A 23,676-nucleotide genomic window follows, 5' to 3' on the forward strand; every position below is an offset into this window, starting at 1 on the left:
TCCTCCTGCTATCCACTGCAAATACTCAAAACAAGGGTCTCCCTATCACAGCAAGGCTTCATCATGTTAACATGGTACAATTTGTGCCCCTACATCCTGCCTAGCAGTTCTACCATGTAGTTAACATCACTGACCTTCATTACCTCCTTGTAGGGTCCCTCCCAAGCTGCCTGCAGCTTACTGCATTTGACAGGAATGAGAACCATTACCTGCTGCCCTACATCATACTCTGTAGCTTGAGCATTCCTGTCATACCAGACCTTTTTCTGCTGTTGGGCTTCTGCCAGGTTCTCCTGGACCAAGCCCATGAGCTCCATGATCACTGGCCTAAGGGCAGGACATATGGCACAGCAGACTCTTTGTAGGATTCACACTGACCTTCCCACTCACCTTGAATCAAATCTAGAGATCCTCACCCTATGCCCATACAACTCAAAGGTTGAAAAACCTGTGGATTCCTGGGGCACCTCTCTGTAAGCAAACAACAGATAGGGCAAATATTGTCCCACTCCCTCTTAAACTGGTCTGCAAATGCCTGTAGCATTGTCTTGAGTGTAGAGTTTAACCTCTCAAGACCATTAATCTGGGGATGGTAGGGAGTGATCTGTAGGTGCTTCACCCCACAGTACTTCCAAAGATAAGCCAGCAGGTCTGACATGAAATTGGCGCCTCTGTCAGTCAGTATTTCTTTTGGAAAACCTACCCTGCTGAAAATCTCTAACAAAGCATTTGCCACCTTTTCTGCCTCAATGGAGGACAGATCCACTGCCACTAGGATATACTTTTCCTGTGTGGAACTTGGGGTATTTTGAGGCCCCACAATATCCATAACTACCCTCTGAAATGGCTCCTTAATCACAGGCAAAGGCATCAAAGGAGCTTTCACCTTGTCTCCTACCTTGCCTATCTTTTTCACTGCTCACAGGTCCTGCAGCACCCTGTTACTTCTCTGTAAATCCCAGGCCAATTAAAGGTGTGCATAATATGCTTCTTTGTATGTTTTATGCCCATATGACCTGCAAACGGAATATCATGGGCTATGGCTAGAAGTGCCCAATGCTAGGCTCTGGACACTACCAACTGCTGTATTCTCTCACCCTCTAGCCCTCCCTCATGGGTCCACTTTCTATACAGTAACCCTTTGTCCCAGTATACAGATCCCCCCTTCCCTTGAGAATCAGGTGCCTCACTAGCTACCTCCCTCAGGCCTTCTAATGTAGGGTCTTAGAGCTGAGCCTGTCTCAGTTCTCTCTTTGTAACCTTTCCCAGCTCTCCTTCCACAGGACGCTTGACATCCTCTGACAGTGGTGCCTCACTGTCAGCCTGGTTACTACTACTACTACTCATTGCTGCCTTTGCAGTCAATCTGTCCAAGGGAACATCAGTACCCACAAGCAACTGTGGCTTACCTTCAGTCTCACTGCTACAGGTTAGCTCCCTCCCTGAAGTAACCACCTCACCAGTCCTGGCTACAAGTGTGCTATCTGTCTGGGTCTCCACCAGGATACCAGACCCACATGCTTGTCTCCAAGCATGACTGCATGTAACTGCATATATACATGGTAGTGCATTATCAGAATCATTCCCTATCAGGACATCTGCAGGGATATCCTCAATCACACCTACTTGCTGGCTTCCTTTTCCACCCTCCCAGTCAAAGTGAACCCTAGCCAAAGGTATTTGGAATGGGGTCCCTCCTAAAGCTCTGACTGGAGTAGTTTGCCCAAGCAAATAGCGCTCCTCTGTAACCACTCCAGGCTTCACAATGGTTAGGTCAGAGGCTGTGTCTCTCTTAGTCATGGCCTCTTTCCTATTTACTAAGATATGATATAACCTCTTGTGGTAGTTTGGTACCCTTGTTGTCTTGAGACAACCTACTGTTAGCATTTTGTCATTCCCACTCACTGGCTCTCCCACCTTTTATTTCCCACCCTGCCTCCTTAGACATCTATATGCTACATGGTCCCACTAGTTGCATTCAAAACATTTAACCCTTGGTCCTGGACATGTACCTGGACTAGTGGGTTCCCCTGCTACTGGCTGATGCTGTTGGGGCAGTCTGGGCTGCTGACCATGTATTCCCTTAGACTCATGAGCAGCACTGGGTGTCCCTTTCCTGGGCAGTGATGCTCTGCTTGCTAGGTATAGGATTCCCTTCTTCCCAAACTCATCTGCAGTAGTGCGTCTATCCACTAACCAGATTTTCATGTCCTCGGGCAAAGTGCTAAGGGCTTGTTCCCTCACCAAAAGGTCTGCCAGCCCTTCAAAAGTGGTGACCTGACATCCACTCACCCATCTATGAAAATAAGTGCTTAGTTCAATAACGTAGTCACACAGACTTTCATCTGCCTTGCATCTATGCTCACAAAACCTTTTCCTATAAGCTTCAGGTGTTAACTTAAAACATTCTAGCAAACAATTCTTTACAACATTATACGTTAAACAATCAGTATCAGATGGTTTAGAAATTAAAGTTACAGTTTTACCATGGAGTAAGGGCGTCAGGAACCATATCCAGAGCCCTTGGTCAACATTATACTTTTACATACCCTCTCAAACATATGAATGAAACTAACAAATTTATCCCCCTCTGTAAATTGTGGAAGAAATGTACTGACCTTTGTTGCTTCTGGGGTTCAGTTACTCCCTTCCCCATTACCTCCATGACTCTGGCAAAGAGTCAGCATCTCCTTTTCATGTTGCCTCTGCCTCTCCTTCCCTCAGCTTCCAGGTGTCGCAGTTTCTCATTTTCTTCAGACTCTAGACATTGCAGTTTCTCATTTTCCTCAGCCTCCAGATGTCTCAGTCTCTCTGCTGCCTCTATTTCCAAATGCTTGGTCTCCAGCTAAAGTCTCTTTAACTCCAGATGGATTTTTAAGTCCTCTGTGGAAAGTTTGAGCTGTCCATTTTCTGAGAGTTGTACATCTCAATGCCCAGTATGATTGTCCGCCTAGCTGCTATTCAGTGATGCAGCTGTGACTAAAGCTGCAATCATGTCTGCCTTAGTCAGGTTGGCATCAGTCCTTTAGCCTGGCACATCTCAGCCAACTGGCTCCTTGTCAGCTTGGCATACTCCTCTGCTGACATACTTGCCTTCTCTCCCTAACAAAGCTAACAAAAAAATAAAACAATTGTGATATGAACTCTGAATATTCACTGTGTGGCTGGTTGAGAGTACAAACACCTTCAGTGACCACTGTACACAGGCTACAGGAATTCAATATCCACACCACTACAAGACAATTAATATGTAATTTGGCTAACTCACCACCGCCAACCAATTAATATGTGATGTGGATATCCCACCACTGCTAACCAATTAATATGTGATGCCCCTGTACTGGCCCAGAAATCAATGAGCCTCAGTCCTCACCACTGACAACAGTGAGGGATGTACAGAATGTGAGGATGACAAGTTCACACATGGTAAAGTACACTTTCCCTTAAGAACACACAGAGATCACAGTCAGTCTGGGGCTGGTTTCTCCCTCTTTCTCCAGATCCCTAATAAGATTCCCCACTGCCACAGCTATAGGGTTAAGAGTTCAGCTGAGGGATCAAGCCAAGACCTCCAGCACCCTCTTTGTCCAACCAGTGCTTCGTATCCCTGCCCAAGTAACTGACACACACACACACACACATTGCGATTTTATTTATAAACAAACACACACACACACCCCTGGAGAAGGCTGGCACAAGTTTACTAGCTATGCCCCCCTTCTGCCCAGACTATAAGGTAGTTATTACTGCCACCAACCCCTACTTATCAGTTACTTAAGGCCTTTACAAAGGGTGACCAACCCTACTGTGTAATGTTACTATTATCCAAATGGTCAGTGTGATCAAGAGCAAGGCTATTGAAGTGGCCTATACAGTGTCACCAAATACATATGCAAGTACTCTAACATCTTAATTATCTCTAAACAAACCAGCCACAAAGATAGGTTTAAATATATTTTATAATGAATAATAAAAGAACAAGATAGTACTCAATAACAAACACAGTCACTTCAGAGTTCAAAATCACAGGAAATGTTTTAAAGCAACATTGCAGGACAGCCTCAAATAAACACAGAAAACATCTAAATTCAGCTTTACTATATTCCTATCTACATCTAAGAGAAATCACTGTACCCTAGTTATTTATTATTAGCAAGGCAAATACAGATGAGTGGATGTTCTTGCTAGATCCAAGATAAGATACAAAATGCACACAGTCTCTATCTGAAAAAGTTCTTAAACCAATATCAAATATTACTGCTGAGTTAGCTTGGATAACATCACTTTTTGTCACCTGATTTTAGTTCCCAAGCTACTTCCATTGTCAGAAAGTACAAGCATTTTTAGCATCTCTCTGTGAAAAATACATATCTTTCAGAACTGTGCAGCTGCTAGGAAGTCATATAGCAATAAAACAATTTACATTTTAAACTTAGTAATTACTTTTCTCCAAGCCAATAAAGAAATTTCTAGCTCTTGAAATTCTGTATCCTTGCTGCATTAATTAACTTTTATAGCACATTGTATAGCACTTAATTTCAACTTATTTTCTTGAAGTTTTGTAAGTTAATCTTCTATGTTCCAGCAGGGTATGCTGTGGTTACAATCTTGAAGCTCAGTACATAACATACAGTTCTGTTTAAATCATATCAATATTTACAAATGATATAGAATTATTTACAAATGTTCAGATAGCTGGGTTGGCAGTGTCACAGACAGCATCACTTTTATGCTGAGAAGAAGATTTTGAGAGGAGTGTCTGACAGAGATGTGGAATCACATCTGTGTGTAAAATTGTCTCCACACTAATATTTGAATGAACACACACAAAAGTTGTCAAATGTGAGATTAGGACCCGTGTCTATCTAGATACATGAGCTAGAAAATACAGTAGTTAATGCTCATGCAAACACAGACATCTGATTGTAATACTGTCAGAATGCATTCTATAGAGGTTCACATCTTCATTGTATGTCAAGAAGATGTTTAGAGGAGTGTCTGACATAGCTGTGAACTCACATGCTTTTCTAAAATTGTCTTAGACTGATAGTTGACTGAAAACACACACACACTAACGTTGACTGCTGTGAGATTTAGAACACCTACCTACCTAGTTCCACAAGCTAGAGAACACATGACATGCTAGTGCCAAGGCACAAGTCTGACTTTCACACTGTCAGAGTATACTTTATAGCAGATGACAGCATCAGTGTATAGCAGATGACAGCATCAGTGGATGGTTAGTAAATTATGTTGGTAGGGGTGTCTCACATAGCTTTGTACTCACATGCTGCTCTAAAACTGTCCCCTGTCTGAACACACACACACACACACACACACACACACACACACACACACACACACACACACACACACACACACACACACACACACAGACACCCACACATTGACTGCTGTGAGATTAGCACACCTACCTACATAGTTCCACAAGCTGGAGAACACCATATTTAATGCTTGCACCACAGCACAAATCTGACTTTCAGTGTCAGATTGTACTTTATAGTGGATGACATCATCAGTGTATAGTGAGTAGAAAATATTGGTAGGAGTGTCTCAAATAGCTGTGTTGTCTCTTGAATGATAGTTGACTGAGCACACACACACACACACACACACACACACACACACACACACACACACACACACACACACACACACACACACACAAGTTTACTGCTGTGATATTAGAACACGTACATACCTAAATAGTTTCACAAGGTGGAGAACACAGCACTTAATGCTAGCACCACGGCACATGTCTGACTTTAAAAGTGTCAGACTACACGTCATAGAGGATGTCACCATCAGTGTATGTTGAGAAGAGGATGTTGGGAGGGTTGTATGAAATTGCTGTGTATTCATGTGCCACTGTAAAATTTTGTTCTGAATGATACTTGAGTGAGGACATTGGGACATAGACTAATGCTCTTCTAACCACACACACACACACACACACACACACACACACACACACACACACACACACACACACACACACACATATATACATATATAATTGTAGAACAGAATGGTACAAGTGAGAGCCGGACAACAGTTAACAACAATGATACTACCATACCAGGACTAACTGTACCATATGACATTATAGTTGAGCGACAAACTGAATTTAGAAAATCAACAGGCAAGTAACAATATTGACACGCTTAACCAGGAGAATGTTAATATTACTGAAAAGTTAAAGTTGTTTGATAGTAAACTTTTAAAGATCAAAAAATTACAGCTAGAACTGAACTATTTTAATAAATGTATCAAAGTAAGACACTCCCCCAGGACATCTCTTTACCGCATTCTACCTAATAAACCCTTTCTGCACTTGCTTTTAGTCCTTTTTAATTTAATTACATTTTTTCAAACTGTGTGTGGACTAATATTGCTACATATTCAAGTGTGCCAGCTTGCACTGCATGAGAATTGTATTTACTACTGCTTTTGCTACTTTTCTGGAAAAAAAAAAAAAAAATAATCTGCTTTTATTGTACTCGTGTTTCTTCCTACTTTATTTTGCTTTTGCGTCATCTTAAACGTTCTCAATTGTATTTATTACTGCTTGGTGTAACTCATTCTAAGCCTTTTAAACACTTGGGCTTCAGACCAGTTGTTTTACATTGAGAGGGTTTGTGGTCTGCACTGTAGTGGCAGAACAGGTAGCTTACATCCCAAGTTGGGAACTGCTGATTGAGGGCTCAGTGTCTGTTATTCTAAAAGTATATTAATTCTGGTTTAAGCACTTGGGCTTTCAGGCCAGTTATTTTACATTAAGAGGGTTTCGTGGTCTGCACTCTTGTGGGAGGAGAGGCTGGACTCTGCCCTTCTGAGCTGGGAATTTCTGGTTGAAGGCTTATAGTGCATGCATATCTGAATTTGATCTTACTGAAATTGGTACACCTTGTTTGCTGTAGCATAGACTAGATCCAGGCCTGCTGAATCTAGTTTTGTTTGTATAACTTGAGCACTAATCCAGGCATTATTTAAAGTATTCAGTTGTATTTATTACTGCTTGGTAGTAACTTGGTTAAAGTGTAGCTATCATTCTAAGTTTTGGATTAAGCACTTGGGATTCAGACCAGTTGTTCTACATTAGGAAGGTTTGTGGCATGCACTGTGGTGGCAGGACAGGTAGCTTTCATCCTTCTAAGTTGGGAACTGCTGATTGAGAGCTCAGTGTCTGTTATTCTTAAAGTGTATTAGCTCTGGTTTAAGCACTTGGGCTTCAGGCCAATTATTTTACATTAAGAAGGTTCGTGGTCTGCACTCTTGTGGGAGGAGAGGCTGGACTCTGCCCTTCTGAGTTGGGAATTTCTGGTTATAGGTTTATAGTGCCATAATATTTGAACTGTATCTTACTGAAATTGGTACACCTTATTTGCTGTAGCATAGACTAGATCCAGGCCTGCTGAATCTAGCTTTGTTTGTATGCTTGTTATTTCCCTGGAACGCTAATTCCACCTAAAACGTGCTTCTGTGGATCCCTAGTGATATCTGCATTGCTTACTGTACTTATTTCCTTGCTTCACTTGAAGAAAGTTACTGTTTGTCGTTCTATAAGCCAGCAGCAAAAAAAAAAAGCAATACACCCCGTCCCCATTGGCCCTTGTTTTCAAATTATAAAGGAAATATTATTCTATATCGTCCAAAGGTCAGTCAGGTCAGTCACTCTCCTCTCCGGTGGTCCTGGTGAATGAATATGGGGAAAGGCAAATCAATCAACTCATAACACGAACAACCTCCTCCTCTCCCAACAAATTCCAACTCATCGTGTGAGAGAGATGCAACCATATAGCCCGAGGCTAAGCTCTCTCCTCTCAGTGCTGGCACTAAACCCAGGGAGAGGAAAGGAAACCACCACACAAAACATACTAAATAAATAAAGCCCTAAGCAAGCAGCAGAGGGTAAGCAGACCGCGCATAGTAAAGCAAATCCCAAAACAAAACAAGTGCGCAACACATATCTCACAAAAGCCAGTGTGCGAACAGTCACATTCGCCACTCAGGCTGCTGAAGGAGAAGGAAGAGGTCAGAGTAGGCAGCCTGTCTAGCTAGGATCAGCCACATAACATGACCTGAGACCTGAGACGCATTTCCTGACCTCATATAGAAAGAGGAGAGCTCTGAGTAGGCGGCTGAGGTATGACCCTGACCTCCCCTAGTAGCATCTAGCCCTCTCCACCAAGAATTCTTAGCATGGAGAACATCGATTAACAGAAAGTAGTTCAGGACTCCAGAGCTGCACCCCACCCCAACTACCAGGTTATACCTCATACCATGCTTTTATTTGAAACTTGGACCAAACCACAAAGGAGGGGATATTCATCAAAGATACACACACCTCTGGGTTAGCACCAAAGGCGGAGAGACTATCCATGTGCAACTAACAGTGGGTAAAAAAAAGGGTGTTTATGTGCCCTGCTACAGACCACCCACCCAACCACCCCCACCCCCCCACACTTCCTGAGAACACTGCCTGGAAAATATGAAGATCTCTCCTAACACACCATTATATTGGGCGACTTCAACTACCCAAACATAGATTGGGAAAACTCAAATTTCATACCTCACAACCTCAAACCGAGTGGAATCCTTCCCCCCCCCTGTGTTAAAATAACACGCTCCCAGCCGAAGAACTTTATAAATGCATTCCTCCAAAGGCAGGCACGACCTGTCTGTGGACCCCAACCATAAACAAACTATACAACAGAAGAGGAAGCTACTACATGATAAAAAAAAAAAAGCAAGGCATCTCTGATCCATCAGTGTGGCAAAAAAGGACACTCATAAAATCATCAAAGGCCAGCTTAGAGAGAAAAATTGCACAGGACACTAAAGATAATCAAAAGAGTAAAACCAAACATAAAAACTAATTCAGCCCTCAGCCTATACTACAGGTGTACCTAAAGAGTGTGGTGTACAGCAACAGTGGTCCCAAACTGGCTCAAGACAGAAACCCACAATGGTTAATTGCTGGGAGCCATGTCAGACTCCAAACCAGTTACAAGTGGCATCCCCTTCAGTCCAGTCCTGGGACCTCCTTTGGTATATATATTTCTTCGGAGTACAGGCCCAACACGGAAGGACTGGCATCCTCCAAAAAAGCCTCATAATAACAGACAACTGGTGCCAGAGCCATGGCCTCAAGCTAAATGCCAAAAAGTGTATAGTCATCCCCTGTGGCAAAAACAAAGTGCCCACAAATGACCACATAGGTGGTAATCCATTAGTTGATAAAGTAGCAATTTTTGACAACCCACGTGGCAAGAAAGTTAGAAAATATTTTTATATAGCCCACCTAATCATGAAGGGATTCACATCTAGATAGGGGAGGTCATCGCCCCTTACTCATCCCTCATCAGGCCCATAAAATCGTACAATGCCCCTTTTGGGATGTACCTCAGAGCCTGGACCTGTGCCTGACGATAAGGCCCACCAACCCGGAATTAAGGACTGCCTCAAAAAAAAAAAATCCCCCATCGAGCACACTTTCGAGAGACTTAAACCTCAACAGATTCATAAAACAGAGGCTTCCTTCACTGTGGAAAATCCCAGTCCAGGTTAGGCAGGAGTCCCTCATTGACTCTCAGATCATAGGTTTGTCGGTATCACTTCTGTGTCACTGTTAGACAGAGGCACAATTTAAAATGGGTGGCCAAAAAGCCAACATTACTGACTAGGCTTATAAATGCCCTAGGGCAGATAGCCTAGTATGAACCTATGAACCTATGAACCTATGAAAGAAAAAATTGTACCGAAGGGACTCAGATATTGCTCATATCCAACAAGCTTTGTGGAAGGGTCCGATTTCCATAAAGATTTGGTAGAACTTTTTAACAACCAAGATTTGGACTTGTTAAGATGTATGTCCAAACACTACCAAATTATGATTAATAAGTTGGCTATTGAAACCTTAGCCCTGGAAAAGGACATAAAAGTAGATACGACTTTTAACCATTATCAATACGATTATAACCGTACTTTCACCAGTATAGCCCAACAATTGGATAGACTTAAAAATACTAAACTTAAAAAACTGCAGAGAGACTTAAAAGCATATGCAGAGGGTACTGCATATCCTAGACCCCCAACCTCTCAAGGTACACTAACCCGGAACAGAGCTGAACAATTACCTACACAGGGATCTGGCTTTAGAACGGACCAACAAACACCTTGTAGTTCTGGACCTAATTTAAACTATGTAGAGAGTAGGAACAACAGTGAAGATTACATTAATGCAAGTGTTGACCTGATTGATACACAGAATGTGGACAACAGGAGGGGTCAGACTTACCAACATGGGGCTCCCCCTCAACAACAAAGTCAACACCATTGGCAGCAACAACAACAAAAAAACTACAGAGGGGGGAGGGGGAACAAATGGAACCCTAACCCATATTTCCCCCCCAAAAAACCTACAATACTCACAGCAACAATAAGAATTCATGATAGTGTCAAGAACAGCTGAATTTCCATCATGTAACTTGTTTTTTAATGCTAATGGTGACTTCAGAATTTATAATTATACTGAATTTTCTATTGATAAAATGTTAGTTGAACTGTTCGCAAAAGGGTTAACCTTTGTTCCTACAAACAAGTGCAATTTAGCAGAGGTGTTAATTGAGTTTAAACTGTTTGTACGTAAGTTGAACCTAACTGTGCTAATGGGGAACTCTTCATATAGCAGCAACAAACTTAAAGTTGCTAGCACATTTTATCCACCATCTAATCCTGTAATAAGTATGTTTGAGTTCCTATGTGAACATGAGTTTAGACAAGCTTTGTTAAACAACAAAAGACATGTAAAACATGAAAACATATCCATGGAGGAAAAATATTTACTAACATCTTTCCGTAGTCTCCCTATCCGGTTTATGAAACCGGATAAAGGAGGAGGCTTAGTGGTTATGTACAAAGAACATTACATTATGAAAATGTTACTAGTATTAGAAAAAGACACATACGAAGAAGTTAGTGTAAACCAGCTAACTATAGCATACAACAGAATTAGAACGTACATCAATGATTTATTTATTGATGGGTTAATAGATGTGCATTTAAAACACAATTTAACCATGCTATCTCCCAAATTACTGCAAGTATTTGATGTACCCAAAATTCGCAAAGTGATAATTGACCCACCATTGAGAGCATTGGTAGATGCGAGACAGTCTATCACATATGCTTGTGCAAAGGTTGTGGACCTAATACTTAAAAAATATGTGAGCAAAGAAAAACAGATCTGCAAAGACTCCTGGTCTTTTTAGAGCAAATTAATTCACTCACATTCGGAGAAGATTTAAATTTCCTCACAGTCGATGTATGCGATTTATACTCATCTATACCTCAAGATTTAGGTATAGAATGGGTCATAGAATTTATGAGGAATAAAGGAGCAACTGAAAATGATCTTAGACTGACAGAGCAACTATTGGACATTATTTTGAAAAATAACTATATTTCCTTCAATAATAGATTGTTCCTTCAAAAAATAGGAGCTGCTATGGGGTCCCTATGTGGGGCAAGCTTCTCTAATTTAGTGATGGCATATTGGGAAACAAACTTCGTATTCACTAATCCTTGGAAAGAAAAAATACTTTTTTACACAAGGTTCTTGGATGATATTTTCCTATTAGTTGATGGGAACAGTACCACAGCTGATAATTTAGTGGAATTTTTTAACAACACAGGGACCTTTTTGAAGTTCACTAAAAACTTCCAGAAACATAAGATCCACTACTTGGACATGGAATTATATAAGAACACACAGGAATGCAGATACACCACAAAAATTTATAGGAAAAGTTCCTATTCTAACTCATTCTTACATTTTTCTAGCTCGCACCCCCTCCACCAGAAAAAAATCAGTAGTGAATGGACAATTAGTGCGAGCTGCAAGAATGATAAATAAGGAAGAGGACTTTAGTGAAGAATGTGACAAACTATATGAGATGTTCACACACAGAGGTTATCCCAACAGGTTCTTATCAAACATATTTCATGAAGTGAAGGTGAAGAGAAGTATAGCAGTGTACAAACCCATCTTGGACAATCTAAATGTTGTATCAATAAGTAATACGACATTAGATGAACAGTACACAATACAAGAAATAAGCAGGACCACTAAGGGGACAGATCAGGTTATAAACACTAGTAATAGCTTTCCTTTCTTTTATACTAACATATAGTCCAGCAGCTTCAGACATTCAAGGAATAGTAAGAAAATATTGGTATTACCTGTCAATAGACAAAGATTTGTTTAATAGAATAAGGGAGTTTCCCATTATTACCTTTAGGCGAGGTTTAAACTTAAAAAGCCTACTAGAAACACCATATAGACCAACTAAGAACAATGCGGGCACATATAGGTGTGACGCATGTAAGTTCTGTATGCATATAGACACTGGAAACTGCTTTTTTATTAGAAATTAGACTTTTACATTAAAGACAAGTACAATTGTAATACTAGATCAGTGGTGTATCTAGCCCAATATCAACAATGCCCAGCTTTCTACGTCGGTAAAACCAACCATCGATTGCGGGACAGAATCTATGAGCATATTTATGCTATTAAAAAGAAAAAAACTAGATAATGCTTTGGCTAGACATTGTGATACTAACACAGAACATGTCTTTAAGTTTAAAGTCATTCCACATATAACCCAACAGGAGAATAATAGATACATGAAAGACAGTTTGATCAAACTTTTATTAAAAAGAAGTCAGCTTAACTGGCAACTTCGATTGGATGCTTGTAGCCAACCAGGACTCAATGAAACATATTCTATTTCATGTATTTTGAAATTAAAGAGTTTATATAGGTGAACTCTAAGACTATAAGGTCTTAAGTCATGTTCATTATAGATTTAGTGGTGGTAACAGAATCTACACACATATATATTTACATTTTTTAGACGCTGAGGAATGTGTAACATTTTTAGGATTTGTAACACTGTTGCTATTTAGCATTTGTGTTAGTTTAGTGTATATATATTGTATTGGTTTAAAATGTAGGGTTATATTTATTTAACATTTTGTATCATATTTTCTTTTGGTACAAGTGTGACTGGCTTACTGAGTCGAAGCCAAATGCACCGTGTGATTCAGCACAGCTTGAATGTAACTCTAAGACAACATGACACTTTGTAACATAATTTTAATGATAGTTCCAGTATGCAGATGAGATGTGCTTGTTATTTCTATAAATGGGAAGAGTTATAGTTAGATTTTAGTAATGTTTGGTGATGAGCTAGCGCACCTGACTCGAATGCAGTGTATTTACTTTGATACATATCTTTAAACTGATACAAGCTATTATGTCAATTTATGGCTGTGCTGTCTCACACGGCATATACACCTTTAAATATTTGGTATAAAGGTGAGTAGATCTGATAGGTTCACACTTTTACGATGAGGGGGTTTTAAACTGTGATTTGAATGTTGTTGATTGTCTGATGAAGTCTGGATAATATCCGGACGAAAAGCGCTTTACGCTATTTTTTTACTTTCTTGTCTTGTCACAGTGTATTTTGAAGTATCGATGTTGTGTGGAATCCTTGTATTAAAGGAGCATTTTATCTACATTGGAGCGTGGAGGCTGGTGCTTGCTCTATATTTACTTGCCTGTTTTGAACTTGGTTCTTTCTTCTTTTGTTTGATATTATCATTGCCATAGTGGTGTTTACAAAGGATGACATCAGCATAATGTCGCAGGTAACATATACTGTTTAGAAACTTGTGTGCAACATCTGGACTTCAGATTTGATTTTGTAATTGCAATGTACAAAAATGTATTTAAAGATATCCTGACAATATCCTTGTGATATGATCATGCATGACCAATGAACCCATACCAAATGTAACAATGCAGTTGTGCTCTTTATTTCTGTAGTGCCCTTGACAATGGACCGATTACTGATATATCATTTTTAAGTACATTGCTGCAGGGCACACATGACTCTGAGTAAGTAAGTCTTCAGTGAAGCATATGTTGCTTCCCTGCTCTTGTGTTTACGAACGCTTTTCTATGTGATGGAAGATAACTGGCCAATAACCATAGTAAGACATGCTAAACACATCTTTACATAGCACATTGGCAATAAACTCAATTTATGCAGATGATTTCAAAGTGTTAGCACATGCGTGATTCCCATTTCATGAATTCAACTTCAGCTTGTGAAGTAGTTATAAAGATATGTAATGAGAGAAATAGCTGATAGATACTATGCTGTTCATACTGTAGTTTATAATGGAAATGTTGCATCATAAGTTTTATTACATTAATAACTGTTGACATTGTCTTCCCCATTTGTGTGGAGTTAAGCAACTAACAAATGCGGTTCTCTTCTTAAATGAAAAACAAATAGTAATTTGTCAATTGGTTTACCTCACTCCTCGCAAACAGTCTAAGTGTCAATGCACAGCTGTCAGCACTCTGGACAGTACTGAGTGTGAAAAATGCACCTATGTCCTATCTTTCCTTGTGGCACCAAGTGTAAGAGCACTGAGCACCTGATCAGACTGCAGATGAGACAGGGCTCAAATCCAGGTCATTTGCTTTTTTTTTTTTTTTTTTTTTTTTTTTTTACAAATGGTGTCATTGATGGCATTAGCTAAGTAAATGTGATCAGGACTGCAAATGTGAGAGTTTAATGACTAGAGTAAAGTATGTGTCTTCCACAAATTTTATCAGTAATGCCTACCTCAATACAGTTGTACAACTATTAGCTGTTTTGCAGGCCTTACTGCAAATCATAATTTAATTGTGTGTACAGATTTCTAGAAATGACAAGGGGTGCTAAATCTTTTGAAATGATTATTATGACTCAGCAGATATGTTAACTAATTGTGCATGGTCAGATATCCTGAAAAGTGTGTGCAGTATGCTTTATCACAGTAAATACAGTTTCCACATCACATTAGATGAAGATTCCATCCATCATCAACTGAACATGGCACACTCTACAGATAATTTAAAAACATTGCACAGTACAAGACCACTGATAAACTATTGAATTAAGGTACCATGTTAGTATTATCCATCAGCTCAAATAGTCAGTCTGCAGACACCATCCATCAACCTAATAGATATACACATGTACAGAGGAGCTAGAGTGATGGGATTAATACAAGGAAAGATAAACATACACCTAGTAGTGTTTTGTTTAATGGCACATTAATGGTCAGTTTTTGGTCTGTTGTCATTATTAACCTTACATGCTCTGTGGCATGAACTGACTGACATAAGGGTAGAGAAGGCTTTGGAGAGGGACAACAGGCTTATGACAAGCAGAACAAGGTTGGATAAATATGTAATAGCAGTGGGGATGGATGCCAATTTGGATACTCATTTTTGGGGAGTAATCAATATATCTCCATGAGAAATCATAACTGTGGCAAATTTTAATATGTGGGTGATTAAATATATCATGCACATACATCATCACACTAAGAAATGGTGAGAGATGCATCTAGAATTGAACCCTTGACGGTATTGTCAAAACAATCTTCAGTCAAGTGATTTATGTCAACACTCCTCACAGGACGTTGCATTGAGCTACATTCAGCAGTCTATATAACTGTCAAAGTAAATGTTTCAAAGTACTGCCTTTACTTTGCTTTAAGAATGTGCTCCTTTAGTGCAGTAAGTTTAAGCAGCATTGCACAGCTATAACTGGACTAGTGCAGCAGATGGCAAAAACTCTTCAGGTTTTGCCATAAGACATTAAGAGCCATTCACCACTGCTCGGCATAGATGTATGATGCCAAACTCTGCACAAATGCAGAGGACAAAAAGTGAAGGTTTTATTATGGGCCATTTCTGGCCATGTGTAGGGTGTGAGATTCTACTTTTTGACCAGATTAAAGGTATGAAAATGGGGTAGATAGGAAAGTGGTGAAATTGGGGGAAAGCTGGGGGAAGAAGAACAAAAGGGAAGCAATGAAGGAATTTGCAAGTGGAAATTAGGAAATAACTATAGCTATCTACGTCTTTAATACTGTAATGTAAACATGGATAAAAAACTGGATGAATTTGGACTGTTACCACAACACATATAGCCAATTGGATCAAATCAAGTGTGTTGGGAAGACACATATATGAAGTGGAGAGCAATGTATGAGACCTTTTTTTTTTGCGGGATAGGTGCCTATTTTTTTTTTTTATTTTTTTGTTGTTGCATTTCAAAAAGAGAAGGAATGTTGGGGAAGGGGCATAAGAATGTCAGGATCAGGTAGGTAGGGTAGGTGAGGAAGCAGGTACAGACAAACAGTACAAACAATACAGACACAGGGATGGTGATGGGCACTAAAGGTTGGAGGTCACCATGATTAGGGATTGGTAGAGGACATCAGAGGCGCATGCCCATTAAGCATGGGAACAGTGAGAATCTAGCCCTCACCCACAAAACTGTCATCTCTGTCCTCTTCCTCATTTCCCCGTGAGATTGCCTGACTTGGTAGCCTTTTTTGCATTCTAAGGAGCAACCTCTACAGTCATCTGAGGTGGACATCATTGCCAGTTTCTATCACATCACACACAATCCCCGGTAGCTCCCGGTGGGTGATGTAATCACCACCTCCAGCAATACACTCTGAGGTTACCAGTGCACCAGCAGTGGGGCAATTTTACCTGATGTGGATAAGTCAGGTAGTGCAGAGGATACAGAGGCAGTACTGCTGGGCTGAGTCCCCGAGGTGCTGGGTGCTGGCGCGGCAGCCATTGGAGGGTTGGCAGGCTGAACCTCAGCCACTGGCCTACCTCCCTGTGCTGAAAAGTATTTTATTTGTTGGCAGAAAAGTAGGACATCCAAACAGTGAGTCGGAGTCCCCATTTATAAAAATTAAAAAAAAAAATAGATATGAGGTGGACTGAGACAAAAAAGAAAAGAAATGATTAGAACCATTATATGTCACATTCAAATGCTTTATTATAATAAATATACTTTTATTATTATACTATTACAGCTTTCCCAATCCAAAAGAGGATTGTGAATTGTTACAAGTAATCCTTGCAATATGCAGATATTGCATATATGCTTTTAAATATACTACAAATTAATAACATGGCATTAAAGCCAATATTGCTAGAATTAAAATTAAGAAAAAATTATATTTTTTGAATTTGAATGCATTTGTTACTTGTGGGAATTGAACCCACCAAATCTGAATACCTTATTACACTTGTCTAATACAATAACTAAAAGTTACAGAAGAAAGCAAGAAAATGTATTAAAACTTGCTTTTACAGTTAAGATCTGCAGGCTTAAGTTGTTACTAAGGTAGAGAAGAGCAGTAATTTTAATACAACTGTGTTCATTTGTGCTCTGTACATATACCCTGGCTCGTTGAGTCTAGCTAACCTTTCAGTATGTGCCTCCCTGTTCACTGAAATTTCCTGAGCAGCTGTAAAAAAAGAGATACAAAAGCATTATGCATGCCATTCTTGGCTATCTACAGCTTTCCCAGACATTTAAAGTTGCTTTACCTGTATACGTACACAACTTTGGGATGTCAGCAGTTCTAAACCTATCCAGCCACTGGTTGAGTTGTGCCTGCTTGCACCATTTTAGATCATTGTAATCTTGTCTGCGTGAAGCCCCAGTGTATGGTGTGCAGTTGCACTGGAGACAGTCTTGGCTAGATTGTTCCAAGCCTCGGCCTTATACTGAGACCCAGTAGAGTCCCCCTGCAGCAGCCTACAATTGCAGTGCTTCTAGAGGAATGCAACAAATATTTTTGACTCCTCCACACTCCACCTCTGTGCCCTGAATTTGGCACCATCATTCCCATCTACTGCCATGTCTGCACAGGTAATCCAACAACAGTAAAAGTGTTTTCCCACCAATTTGTGATATCAAATTTTACGACCAGTCAGTAAATCCACACAACCATGCCAATTGCATTTGCATGACGTTAAGCAGAGAGAAACACTGCCAAACAGAGAGGAAAGGAGTTTATGAAATAGGAAGGATTATGTGACATTTGGCATTAGTTTATGTATGTGTGCTGCTATACCTGACAACACTTTGTCCAATGGTCAACAGTGATATGTTAAATTACATGGTTTTTAAGATATGACTTTGGTGGGATCAGTGGGATGACTTTACAGACAATTTGTGGGGCCTTGCACACTATTAAAAGTAATTTGCATAATGTGTAATTCAAACCTATGTAAAAAAAGAGTATACTTATATTTCCACATATGTGATTTTTCCTTATTGCCACAGCAGAAGTGTTTACCAGCCATGGTCATTAAAAATATGCACTTTAAAGAGTCAGTGGTGCTATACTTCAGTTAAGCCTGTATGTGTGTGACATTACAAGGTCCTGACTTATGCATTCTCAGGTGTGATGCATGAGTAATGTGTGACAATATACTGGAAATCAATATACTTGTACTACTTTCAGAGTAGATTTTTGAGTTCTGGTTCAGACCGCTCAATACATTTTGTTTTACAGTTATACTTGTATTACGGAAGGTATGAGATGATTGTCAGTAAACTACGAAGTCCGTCCCAGGTCTGAAAATACATTTATTATTGCATACTCATCGTCATGCTAGACCAGTTACACATATATTAGATATGCTATTTGTATGCTCAATCAGCTTGCTATACATAAGTATCGGTATGTAGAATTATATTTATATTGTAATTTTTTGTGAAAAATTACATTGTGATGCCATTAATGAAAACAGATGGCAGTATGGAAGTTTAGCTGCAGTGACAAATGCCTGCAGACAATTCCCTGTGAAAAGAAAAGAACCCCCTGCACCCTAACCACAGGTGTGAGACAAAAACCCCGTATGTGATCTACACACTACACCACGTAGAAAACACAGTGTGCAACTAACACTGTAACATGTGCCTAGAATAGGATGCCAAGTGGGCATCAAAGTGGTACACTGAAACCTGTGTGCTGTGGCACATTTCGATACGTTATGATTATATCATGGTTTAGTATGCATCAAGCACTTCCCACATTACTTTACATTTTGCATCAATAAAGGCTTTGCCCACAGCACACAGGTTTCAGTGTACCACTTTGATGCCCACTTGGCGTCCTATTCTAGGCACATGTTACAGTGTTAGTTGCACACAGTGTTTTCTACGGGGTGTAGTGTGTAGATCACATACGGGGTTTTTGTCTCACACCTGTGGTTAGGGTGCAGGGGGTTCTTTTCTTTTCACAGGGAATTGTCTGCAGGCATTTGTCACTGCAGCTAAACTTCCATACTGCCATCTGTCCACCTCCAGTTGTCTCACAGTGGGTTGTCGCACCGCCTAGGTGCCTGAACCCATATTCTGGACATGAACTTACACCTAATGCCACAGGGAAAGCTAGGCAGCAGGTGTATTGTTTACACTTACTACCATCCAGAGTGCTGATGGCTGCTGATCACCACTTAGCCTGTTTACATGAAGAAAGGCGAACCAAATAAAATGTTTCAGTTTTTTTCCTTAAGCAGTGAACCATGTTTGCTCACAGGTGAGCAATGCGAAAATGTAACAGGCAGTAGCGAACATATGCTCCTTTTTTTAATATTCATCATGATCCTTCCTCAGTCTATGCAGTCTATAGTGTATTTTCTTTAATTTTGCTTTAAATGTGTGATAAAAATATGACAGTGAGCAACAATTTTCAGCAAAGGGATGAAAGTTTTGCTATTATGGAGACAAATTATAAATGTGTGGTGTTTTGCTTTATTTAAAAGCTCACTGAAGTTAGTTTGTCCTAAAATCTCAGGACATTTTGCCATTTTACAATTTTTGTCAGTTAGTTCCACACTTTGTAAGTGCATCTTCACTGACACACCCACTGAAGTGAAGGGTGTCTGAATTGCTTTTGTGTTTTCCTTCACTCACACTAATCATTCATAGTTGCAAGCCATTAGCACCTAATAATGTTGAAGAGCTTACACTGCATTTACATCTGATACACAAAGCCAAAAGTTTAGTATTCAGCAATTCTAATGAGTTCACACCTCATTTGCAACTTCACAGTACTCAGAGGGCTGAATCTATATTATAAAAAAGATAACCATGTAGCTGGGGAACTTGAAGGTGAAGAGACTTGTGTATTTGCCCAAAACAAAAGATTGGTATTCTTTTGAAGGTGATCTCTCTGCAGAGAAAGCTTAATTTTTCTAAGGTATGCTTGCATTGTTCAAGGGCATTTTAGATTTTGTAAAATGTTACAAATGTATTTATTTATCCAGGAGAAAATAAAACTTTTATCTGTATCAACTTCTTATACTTCACTGTTGGCACAGGCAGTTTTGGCAGGCATTTACATATGTGAGTTAGACAGGTTATTAACTTTCAGCACAACTATGTTCTTAACATTTGCTTTTCTAATGGTTTGTGGTATTGGAGAGAAATGTAATATACAAGTTGCTGACACAGATGTTATGTTCCTGAGATGGCCCTGGGCAACCTCTACAGGAGTGGTAGACACAGTGAATAATGACTGACATTCATAAATTAAAATTTCTGTGGAAAAAAAGTGCAGACATCCTGATAATTATTTCACAAAAGCGTATATAAATTACTTATGTGGTGTTCCTTTTCTTTGTTTGTGTGTGTGTGTGTGTGGGGGGGGGGGCACCAACCATAATGCTGTCCAAAAGGAGAAGTGTGTTTCAAGTGCTTTTCTGTTGAAAATGTATAGACATCCTAATATTTCTGTGGAAAACATATATACATATTGATTTGTAAAAACCTTTGTGTGGGAGGGGAAAGTGGGACAACCACCTAACATTCAGTTGTACTAAACGAAAAGTGTACTTTAAGTGCTTAATGCTGACAAAGGATACACAGACTGACTATTTTTTGTAACAAATACATTACTTATGTGATATTTATCTGTTTTAGCCTTCTCTGTTTTATGTCACATAGGATTGTGGCACCCAAGTCTATAAATCCATGAAAGCCTCCTTTTCGTGACACTGAGAATGAGGTCATAATACATGCTCTGAGGTGGCATGAAGCCTTTCTGCTTGAGAGATGCTGTGAAGATATGGCTGCCAGAAAGGAGATTTGTAAACAATTAGTCAATAATGTAAATGCAATTGGTGGTTGCAGCCACAATTATGATCAGGTGTGGCATCGGACCACTGATATGATGTCATCAGCCTGGAGCAGGGCAGCTTCAGTTGCCTTAGAACAGCTGTCCATGGGGCCCCCACTGCCACCAAATGAGGAGTTCCTGTCCACTATCAGAGATCCAGACAGCTCAGTGGAGACTGTGCACCATGTGCTTGATGTCGGTGCTGATGTGGCTAGGAGGACAAGTGTGTCCCATGAGCAGCCTCCAGGTAAACTTACATATGGACACATTTATATTTGCTTCTAGATTAAAATACATAATTTGACTAGTAATGCCTGTGATACATTTTTTTCTACCTGTACATTTTGATAAGTTATACAGTTATGCAAGAAAGTTGTTCAGTATACAATGATATGGGTGGACATCTCAGTCATATTTCATTTACAGCTATTTGTTACAGGACGTATAGGTGATTGTATATTCACTGTCCTCCTGTGTTATTCTCAATGTTGCGCTGATTTGCTATCCTTTCCTTGCTTCATTTCTTCCAGAACCATCCTCCCTGCAAGGTGTGGAGACACTATTTATTTATTTATTTCATATTTGTTTACTGTGAAAGTCTGACTAGGGTTCTAGGATCCCATTTTCAGCAGAGGCCCAGGGAGAAACGCTCCAAGGTATATAGTAATTAATAATATTTTACAATAGAATTTTTATACAAATAAAATATAAATGCAGTGGAAGAGACATGCCAGACATTCATAAAGGCAACAAGAGTAGGAACTTCACTACAATCCTGATTAAGTACCTGAATAGGAAAAAGGGAGGACAGACAGCACAAAGGGAAGCATGGGAGCAGGTGACATGTGGAAGAAGGGCATCAATGCATGCGACAAGAGTAGTAGAAGTGGGAAGAGACAAGAGATGCAAAGGGTAGCAGAGGTGCAGTCAACATGTAAGAATAAATAAAAACAAAAGTAGGAGGGCAAGAATGAAGAAAAGGCATAAGTGAGGGGCTGATATTGTTCAGGAGGTAGTCAAAGGCATGAAGGTTGTTGCAAAAGGCTGTTGTAAAAGGTAGCCAAGGCAGAGGGATATAGAACTAAGTGGGTGTGGAGCAGGAACAGATGCATGTTTTGCTTAAGAATTCTTTCAGTGCATATTTAAATGAGAGAACGTTAGAGTTATTTATAATATTTGTTTTAAGATCATTCCAGGCTTTGGTGATGTGATGGGAGTAGAGGCATTTTCCAGCATTTTTACTGAGTTTATGAACTGATAGAAGTTGTTTGTCTTTGGATCTTAGAGATCTAAGGGAAGGTAGCTAGGAAGAATGGAGGTTAGAACAGGGCAGGCAGTGGGTTTATATATAATGTTGTGGGCTATTAAGAGTTGTATGAATGAGAGACTTTGTGGTAGCTCTAGCCATCCTAATGATTAGGGAGAGGTGCAGTGGTGAGTAGAATTGGGAGAAAATGTGACAAATTTTGCAATTTTGTTGTAGTAAGCTTCAAGTTTAGATAAGAGGGAGATCTGGAGATTGGGGAGATCTGGAGATTGGTAAGGATATTTGCACCACGTAGTAGTGAAGGTAATAGGTATGTATTAACAAAAGTGATTCTGATGGATTGGTCAAGAAAAGGAGAATGTCTGTAGAGCATGCCTAATTTCTGGTGTTTCTTTTTAATGTTACTTTGGATATGGAGATCAAGTTTTAGGTTTTCATCGATTATTACTCCTAGTAGCTTAGTGTAAGGGACTGCTTAAATTAGAGTATTATTTAAGGAATGAATTTTGAAATGAGGTCTATTTACTATTTGCTCTTTTGGGAGATAATGTGTGAGTCTTGTTTTATTGGGGTTAAGTAGCAACTGGAAGTTGTTTAACTAGAGTTCAATAGATGAAAAAGATTCTTGGGTCATGAGTTGCAGGTCAGTTAGGTTATTTAATGAGCAAATAATAGTTGAGTCATAGCTTAGTTTTTGGTGTCATTCAAAGGGAATCCAGTTTCATCAGCCTGGGATATCTTGGTCAACGAACCTTGCTGCTTTGCCAGAGATGGTTTGCACCTGGCACCATTAGGTTTTTGGCTGCTGGCAAAGGCTCTTGCCTCCCCCATCGTGCCTTTTTTAGGCAAGATCTCAAAAACAAAATTGATGTGAAAATTGCCAACCATAGCAAAATAATGTTATACTGCTAAATCCTAGGAGCTTAAACCAAACACTGCACACCCTGAAGCACTTCTATAATTGGAGGATGGAGATGTCTGTGTGGTCATAGAAACCTGGTCCAAGGCCTCAGCAAATACCCTAGCCATGCAAGGCTACAATGCTTTCCACACCATCAGACTGCAAAATGAACACGTGAGAACCAAAGGAGGTGGTGTTTCTATCTATATTAGAAATAAACTCACCTCCTGACTAGTTAGACTGGACAACTCCATGGAATTACTCCAAGTACAGATTGTTGTGGGTAAGACTCCCATTCGAGTCATAGCTAGTTAAGTTCCTCCCTCCATGGATCATGATGTGCATGAGGCCTACTTGACCAAACTGGAGACAATCCAAATATTGCCAAACACTCTGGTCTTGGGGGATTTCA

The sequence above is a fragment of the Protopterus annectens genome, chromosome 8.part0 (genome assembly GCF_019279795.1).
Source record: "Protopterus annectens isolate FY-2018-M chromosome 8.part0, PAN1.0, whole genome shotgun sequence".
NCBI classification, from domain to species: Eukaryota; Metazoa; Chordata; order Ceratodontiformes; family Protopteridae; genus Protopterus; species Protopterus annectens.